Raw genomic sequence first — 15,197 nt, 5'->3', positions numbered from 1 at the left:
GAAGGTGCAGAGCCCAGTGTATACGGCAGACAGCGCAGAGCCCAGTATATACGGAAGAAGGTGCAGAGCCCAGTATATACGGAAGAAGGTGCAGAGCCCAGTATATACGGAAGAAGATGCAGAGCCCAGTATATACGGAAGAAGGCGCAGAGCCCAGTGTATACAGCAGAAGGCGCAGAGCCCCGCGTATATGGCAGAAGGCGCAGAGCCCAGTGTATACGGAAGAAGGTGCAGAGCCCAGTATATACGGCAGAAGGTGCAGAGCCCAGTGTATACGGCAGAAGGTGCAGAGCCCAGTGTATACGGCAGAAGGTGCAGAGCCCAGTGTATACGGCAGAAGGTGCAGAGCCCAGTGTATACGGCAGACAGCGCAGAGCCCAGTATATACGGAAGAAGGTGCAGAGCCCAGTGTATACGGCAGAAGGTGCAGAGCCCAGTGTATACGGAAGAAGGTGCAGAGCCCAGTGTATACGGCAGAAGGTGCAGAGCCCAGTGTATACGGCAGAAGGTGCAGAGCCCAGTATATACGGCAGACAGCGCAGAGCCCAGTATATACGGAAGAAGGTGCAGAGCCCAGTATATACGGAAGAAGGTGCAGAGCCCAGTATATACGGAAGAAGATGCAGAGCCCAGTATATACGGAAGAAGGTGCAGAGCCCAGTGTATACGGCAGAAGGTGCAGAGCCCAGTGTATACGGCAGAAGGTGCAGAGCCCAGTGTATACGGCAGACAGCGCAGAGCCCAGTATATACGGAAGAAGGTGCAGAGCCCAGTATATACGGAAGAAGGTGCAGAGCCCAGTATATATGGAAGAAGGTGCAGAGCCCAGTATATACGGAAGAAGGTGCAGAGCCCAGTATATATGGAAGAAGGTGCAGAGCCCAGTATATACGGCAGAAGGTGCAGAGCCCAGTATATACGGAAGAAGGTGCAGAGCCCAGTATATATGGAAGAAGGTGCAGAGCCCAGTATATACGGAAGAAGGTGCAGAGCCCAGTATATATGGAAGAAGGTGCAGAGCCCAGTATATACGGAAGAAGGTGCAGAGCCCAGTATATATGGAAGAAGGTGCAGAGCCCAGTATATACGGAAGAAGGTGCAGAGCCCAGTGTATACGGAAGAAGGTGCAGAGCCGGCCCCCGCGTATACGACTGACGGCACAGAGCGAGGTTCCCCTATAACAAACACCTAGCCGATCTTCTTACCTGAACATTCTCATGTACACTCATACATCGGTACATACTGCGCACTACATAACCCTCGTACAGCAGTTAGTACACAGCACAGCCGTCAGCCTACAGTGTGACGAGTCCTCCCACACACGTGACTGATCACAGGTATCTACGACGTCGGGGTCAGGAAAGGTCCTTTGGCTCAGTCCATCCTGACCAAAGGGGGGGGTGTTACAGTGTCCTGGGCTATGGAGATGTGTGCACGCACTGTGTTAGGCATGCACGCCACCCCCACAAGTCTCTCCACTCTTTAGAGACACCACACTCTGCTCCTTTTCATCTGCAGCGTCTCAGTGATGCAGAAACAGTGCTTGTGATGGAGTCGGAGCGTCACAGCTTTGGACTACAATACGCCCCCCGCATTGTGCCGCCCGGGGCGGCCCGCCCCCCCCGCCCCCCCCTTCCTACGCCACTGATGTCTAGTAACCATTGGAGGAGGTTCACTAGACAGCGGCATTTTCCTCCAAACTGTCCTTTAAAGGGACAATCCTGTTAGGCTCATCCACTCTTACAGTCGAGCTTTGTGTGGATTTAGGAGCAGAGGGAAATTTCACTCCTCTGCTTTTGCTCTGCACCACGTTATACCTCTGGTAATGCTCGCCAAACCAGTAACTGTTAGAGTCGTGAATGGATTGACACTTCCACTACAAATCACACACCAGACTGTCCCTTTCACGTTATCCATGTCTCCTTCCCACCAGGAGATTATTTCCCTTCTTGTCCTTCCCGAGGGAATGGATGAGATTCTGCTGTGAATACCCTGGCTCAGTTTCCACTCCCCACATATTGAGTGGACCTCTGGGAGAATATTGGGTTGGAGTGAGTCTTGTAAGGGCAGATGTGTGAGAGAGTGCATACAGGTTTCCACCACCAAGATACCCGCAGATCTTTCTTCCCTTCCCAAGTGCTATTGGTGCTATGCAGACATCTTCTCCAAAAAGGCTGCAGAGACCCTTCTGCCTCATCGCCCCTATGACTGTCCTATTGATCTCATGCCTGGAGCTTAACCTCCTCGAGGAAGGGTCTATCCCCTCTCTCTCCCTGAGACGGAGGCTATGTCTCAATAAATCCAGGAGAATTTGGCAAGAGGGTTCATTAGGAAGTCAGTGTCACCTGCAGGGGTGGGGTTCTTCTTCGTGCAGAAGAAGAATGGGGAATTACGTCCATGCATCGATTACAGGGGTCTTTACACCACCACCATTAAAAATAAGTACCCGTTGCCCCTGATTTCTGAGCTCTTTGACAGGCTAAGGGGAGCAAGGGTATTCACCAAACTAGATCTGCAGGGTGCTTATAACCTAATTCGCATTCATGAGGGGGACGAATGGAAAACGGCTTTTAATACCAGGAATGGGCACTATGAGTATCTGGTCATGCCCTTCGGGCTCTGTAATGCCCCAGCCGTTTTTCAGGACTTTGTCATCGATATTTTCCGGGATATGCTTTCCACCTCGGTCGTAGTCTATCTGGATGATATTCTGATCTTCTCTCCAGATATTGACTCCCACCGGAGAGATGTTGACAGAGTCTTCGATCTCTTACGGGCGAATTCCCTTTATGCAAAGTTGGAGAAGTGTGTGTTTGAGCAGGAGTCTTTACCATTCCTGGGCTATATCATCTCTGCCCAGGGATTAGCTATGGATCCTGCCAAACTACAGGCTGTGATGGACTGGTAAGAACCCCATTCCCTTAAAGCGGTGCAGCGCTTTATGGGGTTCATAAATTACTATCGCCAGTTCATTCCCCACTTCTCAACTTTGGTAGCTCCCTTGGTACCCCTCACCAATAAGGGAGCAAATCCCAAATTGTGGTCTGAAGAGGTCTCCAAGGCCTTCACTTCTATTAAGTCTCATTTTGCTAGTGCTCCCATCTTCATCGTCCCGATGTTGATAAGCTATTCATAATGGAGGTGAATGCCTCATCCGTTGGTGCTGGAGCAGTCCTCTTTCAAAAGGATGCTCAAGGTTGGAAGCATCCTTGCTTCTTCTTCTCTAAGACCTTCACGCCAGCGGAGAGGAATTATTCCATCGGGGATAGGGAGTTCCTAGCAATGAAGTTGGCAATTTCGGAGTGGAGACATCTTTTGGAGGGAGCTCGGTTTCCCTTCCAAGTCTTCAAGGACTACAAAAAATTGGTCTATTTACGTACAGCTCAGCGGCTGAATTCTCGTCAGGCCAGATGGTCCTTGTTCTTCTCCCAGTTCCACTTCACTCTCCATTATCTCGCCGGGGAGAAGAACATTCGTGCTGACCCCCTCTCTCGCTCCGTTGTGTCATCTGAGGAGGAGGAAGGGGAGCCTCGGCTTATTGTCCCTTCTGAGAGCCTGAGAACTGTAGCTCCGGTTTCACTAGAGTCTGTGCCTCCAGGCAAGACTTTTGTTCCCATTAATTTGAGACCGGAGGTTCTCTCTTGGGCTCATTCGTCCTGAGTGGGTGGACACTTTGGGACAAAGAGGACATCTGAGTTGCTGACGAGAACGTACTGGTGGCCACATATGGTCCGTGACGTCGGAGACTATATTCGGGCAAGTGTCTCCTGCGCCAAAAATAAGTCTCCTCAACAACGGCCAGCTGGGTTATTATATCCCCTGCCGGTGGCAGACAGGCCCTGGGAGATGGTCGAGATGGACTTTGTGGTGGGCTTGCCCAAGTCTCGTGGCTGTACCATCATTTGGGTTATCACCGATCATTTTTCTAAAATGGTGCACTTGGTGCCACTTCCACGGCTACCTTCTGCACGGGCCTTGGCAGCGTTGTTTATAAAACATATCTTCCGCCTACACGGTATGCCAGACAAAATTGTCAGTGACCGGGGTCCCCAGTTTGCGTCTCGGTTCTGGAGAGAGCTTTGTCATCTTCTCAGTATTGAGTTAAATCTCTCTTCTGCCTATCATCCCGAGACGAATGGGTTGGTAGAGAGGGCCAACCAGACCTTGGTCACATATCTGTGACATTTTGTTTCAGCCAGGCAGGATGACTGGGCATCTTTGCTATCGTGGGCAGAGTTTGCACTAACAATGCTGTAGACGACTCCACTGGACAGACACCATTCCTCCTTAACTATGGTCAGCATCCGCGGGTACCTGTGCCCATGCCCGTGTCTTCCGCCGATTCCAGGGTGGCAGACTGTGCTGTGGAGGCATGGGACATTTGGGACCGCACTCAGGATGCCATTCGGGCTTCCAAGGAGAGAATGAGGTCATCCGCCGATGCACATCGGCGCCCCGCTCCGACCTTTGCTCCTGGCGACTTAGTGTGGCTCTCCGCCCGTAACATCAGGCTGCGAGTTGAGTCCACTAAGTTTGCACCTCGCTACTTGGGTCCTTTCAAGGTCCTCAAATAGGTTAACCCTGTGGTCTACCATTTAGCCCTTTCGCCACGCCTAGGTATCACTGACACCTTTCATGTGTCCCTTTTGAAGTCCGTATACATGTCCCGGTTTTCCGAGTCATCTGCTGGGACATCGGGCTCGTCTACGGACGAATGCGAGGTGAATGCTATTCTGAAGTGCAAGGTGATACATGGCAAAAAATTTTATTTGGTGGACTGGAAGGGCTGTGGTTCTGAGGACAGGTCCTGGGAGCCTGCTGAGCACATTCGGGGTCCGCAGCTCATTGCTGCCTTCGAGCATAGCGAGGTCCAAGGAGGGGGGGCCCTGGGGGGTAATGTTAGGGGTCGAGTTCCCACCTCTGCACAGGGGGAATCTCGGTCCGTTTCTGCTGCAGTTTCCCATTCTTCTTCTGCCGCAGTGGATCCTGCTCAGTGGAGATGTCGGTCCCAGCGTCTAGCTCAGTCTCACTCTGTGCATAGGGTTGCTGCTGCTTTTCCAGCTTCTGCCATTGAAGCCAGTGCTGGGCAGCGGCGAGCAGACACTTTTGGGACTATGTCCTGCTTTGGCAAAAAAAGAAGAGAAGCCAGCACTGCTGAAGGTCAAAACGCAATATCTAAAGTCCTGCTTTTCCCTTTCTGAGCATGCCCAGGGTGACATCTCCCATTGGAGATTGAGGGTCACATGATCAGATACTGCAGCGGATCCCATTTGTCCTCCAGGAAGGTCTTGAAGGTGCTAAACTTCTGTGGCAGCTTCCCATTGGTCCTTTTAGGAAGGTCCTGTACATGCTGCAGCTATATAAGGTTTGCATGACCGCACGGCCATGCGCTAGTGTACATTTGTATACATGTGTGTGTTGATGAGTGCAAGTCGTCCTTTAAATATCCCATCCCTATTGTATGACTGCTCGCATATGGTGTATGGCTGCTATCTAGCGCCCAACTATACTCACAACGTGTTACACACGAAACAGTGTCCATTGCTGTGACCGCCAGTGCGGCGCCACGCACCAGTAAAGCGCTTCCTAACCCACGTCTGGGTGGTTAGTGGTGTCTGCCAGCACAGCACAGTTTGCACCCTTGTGCTTAAACTATTACTACTAATTACTAGGGTTGAGCGAAACGGATCGTTCATTTTCATAAGTCGCCGACTTTTGGCTAAGTCGGCATCTCATGAAACCCGATCCGATCCCTGTGTGGGGTCGGCCATGCGATACGCGACTTTCGCGCCAAAGTCGCGTTTCAATGACGCTAAAAGCGCCATTTCTCAGCCAATGAAGGTGGACGCAGAGTGTGGGCAGCGTGATGACATAGATCTCAGTCCCCACCATCTTAGAGAAGGGCATTGCAGTGATTGGCTTGCTTTCTGCCGCGTCACAGGGGCTATAAAGGGGCTTTCCCGCCGACCGCCATCTTACTGCTGCTGATGTGAGCATAGGGAGAGGTTGCTGCCACTTCTTCAGAAGCAGGGATAGTGATAGGCAGGGTACATAAAGCTACAAACAGCTTGTGCTGTAGCGATTTCCACTGTCCAACACCACCTTTTGTTTGCAGGGACAGTGGAAGCTACATTTTTTTTTCCTCAGCGCTGTCGCTCATTGGGCTGCCTTAGAAGGCTCCCTGACCCTGATAGCTGCGTTGCTGTGCCTGTGTGTGTACACCACTGTGCAAACCAACTGCTTTTTTCAAAGCACAAATCCTGTATTTCCTTCCTTTCTGCACAGCTATCTTGTGTGTTTGTCCACACTTTTGTGTGCAGCAGTCCTTTTTCTAGCTGCCTGCCATACTTTTCTGAGATAACTGCAGGGAGATAAATATTGGCAACTCTGCCTCCGTGCCAGTCCTGTGGGTGGCATCTCTCTCTCATTGTGTGGTACCGAAAACGAAAACCACTGTGTGATACTTGGCCATTTTTTTTTTTTTGGCTAAATTCTCCCTTTTCAAATAAAATAAAAATTAGTGGGAGATAAATATTGGCAAGTCTGCCTCCGTGCCATTGCTGTGGGTGGCATCTCTCTCTCATTGTGTGGCACCGAAAAAACCACTGTGTGATACTTGGCCATTTTTTTTTTTTTGGCTAAATTCTCCCTTTTCAAAAAAAATAAAAATTAGTGGGAGATAAATATTGGCAAGTCTGCCTCCGTGCCATTGCTGTGGGTGGCATCTCTCTCTCATTGTGTGGCACCGAAAAAACCACTGTGTGATACTTGGCCATTTTTTTTTTTTTTGGCTAAATTCTTCCTTTTCAAAAAAAAAAAAATTAGTGGGAGATAAATATTGGCAAGTCTGCCTCCTTGCCATTGCTGTGTGTGGCATCTGTCTCTCATTGTGTCCCACCGAAAAGCACTGTGTGATACTGGGCCTTTTTTTTGGGGGGGGGGTAAATTCTCCCTTTTCAAAAAAAAATAGTTAGTGGGAGATAAATATTGGCAAGTCTGCCTCCGTGCCAGTCCTGTGTGTGGCATCTGTCTCTCATTGTGTCCCACCGAAAAGCAGTGTGTAATACTGGGCCTTTTTTGGGGGGGGTAAATTCTCCCTTTTCAAAAAAAAAATAGTTAGTGGGAGATAAATATTGGCAAGTCTGCCTCCGTGCCAGTCCTGTGTGTGGCATCTGTCTCTCATTGTGTCCCACCGAAAAGCAGTGTGTAATACTGGGCCTTTTTTTTGGGGGGGGGGTAAATTCTCCCTTTTCAAAAAAAAAATAGTTAGTGGGAGATAAATATTGGCAAGTCTGCCTCCGTGCCAGTCCTGTGTGTGGCATCTGTCTCTCATTGTGTCCCACCGAAAAGCAGTGTGTAATACTGGGCCTTTTTTTGGGGGGGGGGTAAATTCTCCCTTTTCAAGAAAAAATAGTTAGTGGGAGATAAATATTGGCAAGTCTGCCTCCGTGCCAGTCCTGTGTGTGGCATCTGTCTCTCATTGTGTCCCACCGAAAAGCAGTGTGTAATACTGGGCCTTTTTTTTGGGGGGGGTAAATTCTCCCTTTTCAAAAAAAAATAGTTAGTGGGAGATAAATATTGGCAAGTCTGCCTCCGTGCCAGTCCTGTGTGTGGCATCTGTCTCTCATTGTGTCCCACCGAAAAGCAGTGTGTAATACTGGGCCTTTTTTGGGGGGGGTAAATTCTCCCTTTTCAAAAAAAAAATAGTTAGTGGGAGATAAATATTGGCAAGTCTGCCTCCGTGCCAGTCCTGTGTGTGGCATCTGTCTCTCATTGTGTCCCACCGAAAAGCAGTGTGTAATACTGGGCCTTTTTTTTGGGGGGGGGGTAAATTCTCCCCTTTCAAGAAAAAATAGTTAGTGGGAGATAAATATTGGCAAGTTTGCCTCCGTGCCAGTCCTGTGTGTGGCATCTGTCTCTCATTGTGTCCCACCGAAAAGCAGTGTGTAATACTGGGCCTTTTTTTTGGGGGGGGGTAAATTCTCCCTTTTCAAAAAAAAATAGTTAGTGGGAGATAAATATTGGCAAGTCTGCCTCCGTGCCAGTCCTGTGTGTGGCATCTGTCTCTCATTGTGTCCCACCGAAAAGCAGTGTGTAATACTGGGCCTTTTTTTTTTTTTGGGTAAATTCTCCCTTTGCAAAAAAAACATAGTTAGTGGGAGATAAATATTGGCAAGTCCGCCTCCGTGCCAGTCCTGTGTGTGGCATCTGTCTCTCACTGTGTCCCACCGAAAAGCAGTGTGTAATACTGGGCCTTTTTTTTTGGGGGGGGGGTAAATTCTCCCTTTTCAAAAAAAAATAGTTAGTGGGAGATAAATATTGGCAAGTCTGCTTGAGTGCTGCTCTTGTGTGTGCCATCTGTCTCAAATTATTGGGGCACAGAAAACATAGTGTGTAACATTGGGCCTGATTTTCCTTTCAGTGTCAGGCACCTATAAAGGTATATATAAATCCTACAGAAGTTTGAGTTCAAGTTATAAGTTGTTTTACAGTAACAAATAGCGTTACTTTAGTTACGTTTTGCAAACAATGAGGAAGTCTAGTGGAAGAGGTCGTGGCCGTGGGCGGTCATTGTCAGCTGGTAATGATGGTAGTGGTGGTGGTGGAGCATCAGGTGGTCGTGGTAAAAGCAGTACAGCACCTAAGTCTCGAGTTGTTGAGCCAAAAACGTTGTCTGCCTACACAAGGCCTCGAACGCTCTCTTTTCTGGGAGTAGGAAAACCACTTTTGAAGCCAGAGCAGGAGGAACAAGTATTGGCTTTCATTGCTCACTCTGCCTCTAGCTCTTTCGCCTCCTCCTCGGAAAGTGCCAAATGTCAGAGCAGTGCATCATCAGTGGATGCTCCCGGTCAGGAACAAGTCGCTTCCTTGTGTCCTTCACCCAGAACAACAGTGAAGGATGCGTCAGTCGACACAACAGGTTACTCCATGGAGCTCTTTACACATACCGTTCCTGGGTTAGACAGTGAAACAGTTAACAGGCCATGCCCATTAGAAGTTGAATCGGACATGGAGTGCACCGATGCACAGCCACAGCCAGATTACTATTCTGTTCCTTTGGCTCAGACCAGAACATTGCCCTCGCAGTGTACTGAGGCAGAATCAAACCCAGTGGAGACTATGGTGCCCCGTCACGAACGCTATACCACCGGCTTACACGGTTACACAGACGAAGTTGCACACGACATAGAAGAGGAGGTCATAGATGACCCAGTTGTTGACCCCGATTGGCAGCCATTGGGGGAACAGGGTGCAGGTGGCAGTAGTTCAGAAGCGGAGAAGGAGGAGCCGCAGCAGGCATCAACATCACAACAGGTTCCATCTGCCGGGCCCGTATCTGGCCAAAAACGCGTGGCAAAACCAAAACCAGTTGGAGGACAGCGTGGCCATCCGGTTAAAGAGGCTCAGTCTGCAATGCCTGAAAAGGTATCTGATAGTAGAGAGAGTGCAGTCTGACATTTTTTTAAACAACATCCAAATGATCAGCGCAAAGTCATCTGTCAAAAATGTTCAACTACCTTAAGCAGAGGTCAGAATCTTAAAAGTCTAAATACAAGTTGCATGCATAGACATTTATCCACCATGCATTTGCAAGCCTGGACTAACTACCAAACGTCCCTAAAGGTTGCAGCACCCTCGGCCAATGAAGGTAGTCAGCAACGCTACATCCCTTCCCTCACTGTAAACCCACCATTTCCCGCACCACCTGCAGTATCTGTGCAGCTTTCGTCGCCAGGCCAAAGAAGTGAGGGAATCGCCAGGTTTGCAGTAGGAAACACTGCATGTAGGGCACCGGCAAGAATACCATCTCCAACTCTCTCTCAGTCTGCCATGTCCACCGGCACCACCGCTAGTTCCACGATCTCCAGCTCTCCAGTCCAGCTCACCCTACATGAAACTCTTGTTAGGAAAAGGAAGTACTCATCCTCGCATCCGCGTACACAGGGTTTGAACGCCCACATTGCTAGACTAATCTCATTAGAGATGATGCCCTACCGGTTAGTTGAAAGCGAAGCTTTCAAAGCGCTGATGGACTACGCTGTACCACGCTACGAGCTACCCAGTCGGCACTTATTTTCTAGAAAAGCCATCCCAGCCCTCCAACAGCATGTTAAAGACCGCATCGTCCATGCACTCAGGCAGTCTGTGACTACAAAGGTGCACCTGACAACAGATGCATGGACCAGTAGGCATGGCCAGGGATGTTACGTGTCCATCACGGCACACTGGGTGAATGTGGTGGATGCAGGGTCCACAGGGGACAGCAATATTGGGACAGTTTTGCCTAGTCCATGGTCAAGGAAAGAGTTGGCTGTAGGCGTTCGCGCCCCCTCCTCCTCTTCCTCCTCCTCATGCAGAAGCGAGAGCTTGTCCACACACCGCAGTCGCACATCCACTCCATCCGCAGCTGCCACTGTTGCACACCAGGTGTGCCATTATGGGACAGCTAGTGGAAAGTGTCAGCAGGCTGTATTGGCAATGAAGTGTTTGGGCGACAACAGACACACCGCGGAAGTTCTGTCCGAGTTCTTGCAGAATGAAACTCAGTCATGGCTGGGCACTGTACATCTTGAGGCAGGCAAGGTTGTGAGTGATAACGGAAGGAATTTCATGGCTGCCATAGCTCTTTCCCAACTGAAACACATTCCTTGCCTGGCTCACACCTTAAACCTGGTGGTGCAGTGCTTCCTGAAAAGTTACCCGGGCTTACCCGACCTGCTCCTCAAAGTGCGCAGACTTTGCCCGCATATCCGCCGTTCGCCCGTACACTCCAGCCGTATGCAGAACTATCAGCGGTCTTTGAACCTTCCCCAGCATCACCTAATCATCGACATTTCAACAAGGTGGAACTCCACACTGCACATGCTTCAGAGACTGTGCGAACAGAGGCGTGCTGTTATGTTTTTGTGGGAGGATACACATACACGGGCAGGCAGTTGGATGGCAGACATGGAGTTGTCAGGTGTGCAGTGGTCGAAGCTACAAGACCTGTGTAAAGTCCTTCAGTGTTTTGAGGAATGCACACGGCTGGTTAGTGCAGACAACGCCATAATAAGCATGAGCATCCCCCTAATGCGTCTGCTGATGCAAAGTTTGACGCACATAAAGGAGCAGGCGTCTGCAGCCGAGGAAGAGGAAAGCCTTGATGACAGTCAGCCATTGTCTGGTCAGGGCCGTGTAGAGGACGCGGTAGCGGGCGAAGAGGAGGAGGACGAGGAGGATGATGGGGATGAGTACTTTTTGAATGAGGAAGCTTCTCCTGGGACAACAGAAATTAGTGGAGTTGCAAGGCCGGGTTCTGTTTTTTTAAGGGAGACAAGTGACGTAGATTTGCCTGTAACTGCCCCTCCAAGCAGCACAACCGCAGATTTGACAACTGGAACTTTGGCCCACATGGCGGATTATGCTTTACGTATCCTCAAAAGGGACACACGCATTATTAAAATGATGAGTGATGATGATTACTGGTTGGCCTGCATCCTTGACCCTCGCTATAAAGGCAAATTGCTAAATATTATGCCACATGAGAACCTCGAACAAATCTTAGCAACCAAGCAAGCTACTCTTGTAGACCATTTGATTCAGGCATTCCCAGCACACAGCTCCGGTGATGGTTCTCACACAAGCTGCAGGGGGCTACATGGCAGAGGTGTTAGAGGTGCACAGATCAGAAGTGGCGTTGGATAGAGGGGTTTTCTGACCAGGTTGTGGAGTGATTTTGCAATGACCGCACACAGGACAGGTACTGCAGCATCTATTCAAAGTCACAGGAGACAACATTTGTCCAGTATGGTTACTAACTATTTTTCATCCCTTATCGATGTTCTCCCTCAACCGTCATTCCCATTTGATTACTGGGCATCAAAATTAGACACCTGGCCTGAATTGGCAGAATATGCGTTGCAGGAGCTTGCTTGCCCAGCAGCTAGTGTGCTATCAGAAAGAGTATTCAGTGCTGCTGGTTCAATATTAACCGAAAAAAGGACTCGTCTGTCTACCCAAAATGTGGATGATCTCACCTTCATTAAAATGAACCACTCCTGGATTTCAAATTATTTTGCCCCACCTTTCCCGGCTGACACCTAGCTTTCCTATAAAAAGTGCTTGCTTGTGGACTGGTCTTACTGAGTGTTCCAATCTGTTAATTTGCAGCAGCTGTTTGTCCAGCATACGACATGTTTACACCTCCCGCAATGTGAAAACTCCCCCCACGGGGCCGTGGTCTCGCCACTTGGCTCAAGCACCCGTTACAGAGCTGTTTGTCTGAAGAGGTGGGTGTGCCCGCTTTTGGTCGACGGCACTGCCACTGGGTCCCTCATAGTACAATGTAGTGTCTCTGGCGGTGGTGGTGCGCACCCAACGTCAGACACACCGTTGTAACATGAGGGGCCCTGGGGCGGTCCCGCCGGCCACAAGAGAGTTCCCCCCCCAGCTCAAACTGTGCTCTACCACGTGCAAAATTATCTCGCACAGCTCCACCAATGTTTAGTCTATTCGCTGACATCATTCAATGTCTGGCACTGACAATACCAATTTGTAGACATCTATAATGCAACTTAAAGTAGTCTGGGTCAGTGTCCTATATTGGCACCATTAAATATTTACTGCCAAATTACTATGTCAGAAACTCAGCAGATGAGCCCACCCCTGTACCTAAGTATGCCACCCTTTTTATTTTTTTTTGCTTGTTTTTTGCGACACATTAACATCTATTTATATTTTGGGAGTACTGGGTCAGACACTCCTTGCAATCCTCCTCCACTGACCACAATTCTGCCTGCCTGTGTATCCATGTAACCGATGTAAAACTGCCATGAGCCTATTGTTTGTTATTTTAGGCCTTTGATAGCCTGTCTGCGGCCCCTACTTGCAATACTCCTCCTCTGCTGACCACAAAGCTGCCTGTGTATCCATGTAACCTATTTTAAACTGCCTTGAGCCTATTTTTAGGTATTTTAGGCCTAGTAAGCCTGTCTGCGGTGCCTCCTTGCAATCCTCCTCCACTGACCACAATGCTGCCTGCCTGTGTATCCATGTAACCGATGTAAAACTGCCATGAGCCTATTGTTTGTTATTTTAGGCCTTTGATAGCCTGTCTGCGGCCCCTACTTGCATTACTCCTCCACTGACCACAATGCTGCCTGCCTGTGTATCCATGTAACCGATGTAAAACTGCCATGAGCCTATTGTTTGTTATTTTAGGCCTTTGATAGCCTGTCTGCGGCCCCTACTTGCAATACTCCTCCTCCGCTGACCACAAAGCTGCCTGTGTATCCATGTAACCTATTTTAAACTGCCTTGAGCCTATTTTTAGGTATTTTAGGCCTAGTAAGCCTGTCTGCGGTGCCTCCTTGCAATCCTCCTCCACTGACCACAATGCTGCCTGCCTGTGTATCCATGTAACCGATGTAAAACTGCCATGAGCCTATTGTTTGTTATTTTAGGCCTTTGATAGCCTGTCTGCGGCCCCTACTTGCATTACTCCTCCACTGACCACAATGCTGCCTGCCTGTGTATCCATGTAACCGATGTAAAACTGCCATGAGCCTATTGTTTGTTATTTTAGGCCTTTGATAGCCTGTCTGCGGCCCCTACTTGCAATACTCCTCCTCTGCTGACCACAAAGCTGCCTGTGTATCCATGTAACCTATTTTAAACTGCCTTGAGCCTATTTTTAGGTATTTTAGGCCTAGTAAGCCTGTCTGCGGTGCCTCCTTGCAATCCTCCTCCACTGACCACAATGCTGCCTGCCTGTGTATCCATGTAACCGATGTAAAACTGCCATGAGCCTATTGTTTGTTATTTTAGGCCTTTGATAGCCTGTCTGCGGCCCCTACTTGCATTACTCCTCCACTGACCACAATGCTGCCTGCCTGTGTATCCATGTAACCGATGTAAAACTGCCATGAGCCTATTGTTTGTTATTTTAGGCCTTTGATAGCCTGTCTGCGGCCCCTACTTGCAATACTCCTCCTCCGCTGACCACAAAGCTGCCTGTGTATCCATGTAACCTATTTTAAACTGCCTTGAGCCTATTTTTAGGTATTTTAGGCCTAGTAAGCCTGTCTGCGGTGCCTCCTTGTAATCCTCCTCCACTGACCACAACAATGCTGCCCGTTTACCCCTTGAACCTATTTTACAGTGCATAGAGCCTATTTTTTTATTTTATTTAATATTAATAAAGCCATGAAGGAGTACGCTGTACCACGCTATGAGCTACCCAGTTGACAATTCTTTTGCGAGAAAAGCCATCCCACCCCTCCACCAGCATGTAAAAGACCGCATTGTCCATGCACTCTGTCAATCTGTGAGTCCAAAGGTACACCTGACAACAGACACATGGACCTGTAGGCATGGCCACGGAAGGTTACGTGTCCTTTATGGCGCAATGGGTTAATGTCTTGGATGCATGGTCCACACAGGGGACAGCCTGCTAAGTCTGTCTGCAGTCCCTAATTCAAGTTGTCCTCAACTGAATACAGCTGAGCTTCAACCTTCTGGCTTTCGGCCTATAAAATCAGATATTAAACTGCATTTGGCCTTCAACTTTGGTTACGGCCTACTAACGGTGTCTGCCCCTGCCTGGTGTTTGCCCTCAACTGAATACAGCTGAGCTTCAACCTTCTGGCTTTCGGCCTATAAAATCAGATATTAAACTGCATTTGGCCTTCAACTTTGGTTACGGCCTACTAACGGTGTCTGCCCCTCCCTGGTGTTGACCTCAACTGAATACAGCTGAGCTTCAACCTTCTGGCTCTCATTAAGTGCTGTGTTTTTAAAAATAGGTGGTTACGGGCCTACTAACGGTGTCTGTCCCTGCCTGGTGTTTGCCCTCAACTGAATATAGCTGAGCTTCAACCTTCTGGCTTTCGGCCTATAAAATCAGATATTAAACTGCATTTGGCCTTCAACTTTGGTTACGGCCTACTAACGGTGTCTGCCCCTCCCTGGTGTTGACCTCAACTGAATACAGCTGAGCTTCAACCTTCTGGCTCTCATTAAGTGCTGTGTTTTTAAAAATAGGTGGTTACGGACCTACTAACGGTGTCTGCCCCTGCCTGGTGTTTGTCTTCAACTGAATAAAGCTGAGCTTCTACCTTCTGGCTTTCGGTCTATAAAATCAGATATTCAACTGCATTTGGCCTTCAACTTTGGTTACGGCCTACTAACGGTGTCTGCCGCTCCCTGGTGTCATC

The sequence above is a fragment of the Ranitomeya variabilis genome, chromosome 2 (genome assembly GCF_051348905.1).
Source record: "Ranitomeya variabilis isolate aRanVar5 chromosome 2, aRanVar5.hap1, whole genome shotgun sequence".
Taxonomy (NCBI): Eukaryota; Metazoa; Chordata; class Amphibia; order Anura; family Dendrobatidae; genus Ranitomeya; species Ranitomeya variabilis.
The sequence above is the reverse complement of the archived record's forward strand: the minus strand, read 5'-3'. Positions refer to the sequence as shown.